This window comes from Prunus dulcis, chromosome 1 (genome assembly GCF_902201215.1).
Source record: "Prunus dulcis chromosome 1, ALMONDv2, whole genome shotgun sequence".
NCBI classification, from domain to species: Eukaryota; Viridiplantae; Streptophyta; class Magnoliopsida; order Rosales; family Rosaceae; genus Prunus; species Prunus dulcis.
Window position 1 is genome coordinate 12,322,314 of NC_047650.1, and position 4,507 is coordinate 12,326,820.

The window sequence follows — 4,507 nt, forward strand, 5'->3', positions numbered from 1 at the left end:
AAGGCTCGTATTGGCCATAAGCTAAAGGACAAGCGGTGAATAGAGATTGACAAGCCAGTCAGTTTAGTTAACAAAGCAAAAGGAAAGAAAACCCCAACAAAAAGGCCCAAGCCCAAGTTCCTTCGGTTAATAGGGCTGACTATAATGAGTGGAAAGTTATAAGGGGTAAGTTATAAGGGGTTCCCTTTATAACCATCAGATGAATCCAAGGGCTGGGGATAATTGAGATAAAGTTTCACAATTGGGTAGGTGGGCAACCCAAACCCGAAATGAATATCCAACACGTCCAAAGTGAAGAAGAAGAGGGAAAACGTCCGAAAAAGAAGCAGAAGAAGCAAGTTCGAAGTCTGTCCTGAAAAAACTCTCTCTCTCTAAAACCCAGAGGTCTGAGAAACCCAATGAAGGCAACGGCTAACGACAGTTGAAGGCAACGATTGGCCACTCAGTTCTCCAGACCTTGCAAAAGTAGTTATTTTGAGTAGAAGGGGAAAAGTGTGGATTCCAAATCAGTGAAGGGGCGAAGCAGTGGAAGGGGAAGGAGAGAAGCTGTAGTCGTTGGAAGTGGTAGGTTCCATTTGTGGAGCAAAGAAACAGAAACACCCCACACAGACGGCTTGCAATAACCAGCATTTGGTGAGTAATTTATGGAATTTGAGTTTAGGGTTAGAGTAATGGTTTTCCCCAATTTGTACCATAAATTTTGTTAGATTTGGCATCTCTTCGTTGTGCTTCAGTTGCATGTTAATTTTTGCTTGGGTATATGTTAAAAAAAGAATGAAAATCAAGTCAATAACAAGTGAATAACATGTCAATAATGATCTGAATAAGATAATGGTGTTGAATTGGAGGAGGCCGTCAAAACCTTCCACATTTGAAGCAGTGCATAGTGCAGATTATCTCTCTGGCGCTATAATATGTATATATATATTTTCAAATAAATATGATTTCCTCTGTTACTAAATTTGCCTGAGAAACATGAGAAAAGATAATAATAAACTCATGAATAGAAGTGCAAAGCATTTGATGAGTAATTTATGGAATTTGAGTTTAGGGTTAGAGTGATGGTTTTCCCAAATTTGTACCATCAATGTTGTTGGATTTGGCATCTCTTCTTTGTGCTTGAATTGCATGGTAATTGTTGCTTGGGTATATGTCAAAAAACGAATGAAAATAGATGTCAATCACATGTCAATAACATGTCAGTAATGATATGAATAAGATAATGGTGTTGAATTGGAGGAGGCCCTCAAAAACTTCCACATTTGAAGCAGTGCAGAGTGCAGAGTACCTCTCTGGCGCTAGAATTTATATATTTTTTGAAATAAATATTAGTTCATTTGTTACTAAAGTTGCGTATGATAAATGAGAACAGATAATAATAAACTGATGAATAAAAGTGCAAAGCATTTGAAATAAAGGTTGATCTATGACGATTGTGGATGACTGAAGAAAAAGCTAGAAAGAAAGATGAAATCTGACAATTGCTTAGCAAGCAGATAGCAGAGTAGATGCTTTGCTTTGCTTCCTTCCACTATATTTCTTATTTATGTAGTTTGTGTTGTGTATGAAATGACAATAATTGTCATGTGTGTGAAGTGCAGAACTTGCCTAGATTGCACTCACACGAGTATGGATCCATAAATAAAACAGGTGAAATTGTTTGTAATTCACATAAGCATTGCATTAACATGTATTTGCACAAAATGTGTCACATTGCGTTGATGATGTTAAAGCCTGTGATCAGTAATCCCTATGCTCATGTAATTTGTAAAATTTGTAATGTGCCTGGTTGACTAGTTGTGATTGTGCAAATACATGGTAGTATATGTGTTCACGTTATTTGACATTGTATTTGAGGAAATGGGATCCAACGTGGAGCTGGTATGGCCAGAGGCAGAGGCATATTCGTCACGGGTGAACAACTGCTCACATGCAAATTCATCTCTAGCTGCACTTCGAGCGAAGTTGAGTGCGGAACAATTAGAACAATTCAAGACATCATGCTTTGGCCATCTTCTGAATATAGATAAGATTCAGTTTAGCGGGCAGATTGTGCATGGGGCTGTGTTGCGTAGAGTAGCGGGGCAGGGTGTGAAAGACTTGGATGGACTGAGTTTCTTATTAGGGTGTGGCGTTGCTCAGTTCACTCGTCAGGATTTCTGTTTGATCACAGGGCTTCGTTTTGGGGAAGTGCCTGAAGTTTCCAGTGGAGAGAGTGATGAAATCAGACTTCGGGAAAGATATTTTATAGACGAAGGAATTACATGCAATGCTTTAGAAGAAGCATTTCTGAGGTGCACAGAGGAAGATGACATCTACAAGCTAGCTCTTGTTTACTTTGCTGAGTTAGTGGTTTTGGGAAGGGACAAACATTTGAACATCAATCTAAATTACCTGACCCTTGTAGAGGACTTGGATGCGTTCAACAGGTATCCGTGGGGTTCGGTGTCCTTTGACAAAACCCAAGACAGTCTATTTTCTGCACCAACAAAGTATGTGAAAAGCTTTGAAAATGAAGACGGAAGAGGGAAGGGGAAAAGTAAGGTAACGGGAACAAGCCGGAGAAATGAGAAGGGCAAGAAGGATAAGCATGGTGAAGCGCAAAGGAGTGGCTGGAGTTTTAAAGGTTTCACGTATGCTTTCCAGGTACATGGTAATAATGTTCATGTCAGTTATGTTTTGTTTATCTTTAAAACATAAATAATGACTTTTGTCCTTTGAATTGTGTAGATTTGGGTATATGAATTAATTCCTAGAATGGCGGACCTGAATTACTGCAAGGTTGTTGATCCGACCGCTGTCCCGCGTATTTTGCGATGGAGAACTACTACGTCTGTTCCAGAGATGAGAAAGTTGAACAATTATTTTTTCCAGAGCAAAGAGGTTTGGTTTGCAGCCCTTGGAACTATTGATAAGATTGAATGAATTTATTAAGTAGAATGATTTAATATGACTCTTGTCTGTATTCTGAAACAGTCAGTTCAGTTGCGGGCGCTATGTCCGAGTGAAGAGGAAATGAGACAGCCATATTGGAGTTGGCCACAGGATCGCCCTGCTGTTGTCTCGGCAGAGTCAATTCCTTCTTCATGTGGTGATATTGATGAGTTGAACAAGGTGGTAAGCTTGTTGAGGTCCGAGTTGTTTCAAGTAAAGCGGGAAAAAGACGTCCTTCACTTGAAGGTCATACGGATGGAAAAACTGTTGGACCAATGTTTAGGTCCTCAGTTTGAGCAGGAAGTAAGGAGGGACCTAGCTTTACTGAAACAGAGGACGAATCGCTGTGTCGTCTCACATCTATTTAAGGGATATGGGGAAATGGATGACCTACTTCAACAGGATGAAGGGCCAAGTAACAGAAATGAGGGAGAGGAAAAGGAAGATGAAGGGATTGAAGGGGGTGAAGGGCCAAGTAATAGAAATGAGGGAGAGGAAAAGGAAGAGGAGGGGATTGAAGGGGTGAAGGGCCAAGTAATACAAATGAGGGAGAGGAAAAGGAAGAGGAGGGGATTGAAGGGGGTGAAGTGCAAGGAAAACCAAGTGAGGTAGAGGAAGGGCAAAGGAAAACAAGTGAAGGAGAGCAAGTGCAAGTAAAAAGTAGCAAAGGAAAAAAAGCCCAAAGACAGAGCAGTGAGGGAGAGGAAGTGAAAAGAAAAAGCAGTAAGGGAGGGAAACTGCAAAGGAAAAAAAAGGAGGGCAAGGAAGTGAAAAGACAAAGAAGTGAGGAAAAGGAAGTGCAAAAAACCAATGTGAGAAAGAAGATAATGAAGTCATGTTGCTTGGGGGTGACATTGGCGAGAGCACGGAGGGGACACAGCTTGAGTTTAGTATCCGGGACATTGATTTGGATCAACACACAGCTGTGCTATCTAAGTTGAACGTCTGGTTGAATCATAACGGTAAAGCTTCCGCACAAGGGGTCCAATTAAGGAAAAGGAAGAGGATCATTCCGAAGTGGAAGATCATTGAAGCCAGTGAATTGGTTCCAAAAACTGCGGCACAGACAACCGGACTGAAGACGTTAGACCCAATGAAGGCGATTCCCCATGATGATCTGGTTAATTTGCTGAAACTTTGTTGGGAATGGCGCCAGGACCCAAAGTAAGTCCCTTGCAATTATAAGATAGAAGCATGACTGTATATAATTTTTAATATTGGCCATTTTCTAAAACTGTTTTATATTCATAGTTTGGTGATGCAATTTGGAAACGTGGAAGCTGAGATTGAATTCTTGGCTTCCCTCGTGAAAGCTGATGGTTGGCTGAAAGGAGATGTAAGTGTAATTGATTATGCATTTGTTTTAATGTCCATAGATTATGAGATTGACAAGAAAAACATGTTGCAGCACCTTGATTTGGGGTTGTATCTCATGCGGAAGCGACAACAACAGTTGGAGGAAGTTGAAATAGCTGACTGGACAACGACCGATGTTTTTTTTATGGTATGTCATCGGCCTTGACCAAGTGCCGTTAATAATTACACATTATCCATACACACCTTTATCGGAGGT

At 40.6% G+C, this 4,507-nt stretch overlaps 1 long non-coding RNA gene across 1 annotated transcript; it reads left to right on the forward strand.

Moving 5' to 3' along the window:
- Positions 1–2,599: 2,599 nt before the first annotated feature.
- LOC117616636 lies at positions 2,600–3,072 on the forward strand. The gene is made up of 3 exons (XR_004584152.1): positions 2,600–2,646; positions 2,731–2,883; positions 2,977–3,072. It is a non-coding gene; the product is annotated as an uncharacterized LOC117616636 (long non-coding RNA).
- Positions 3,073–4,507: the final 1,435 nt, after the last annotated feature.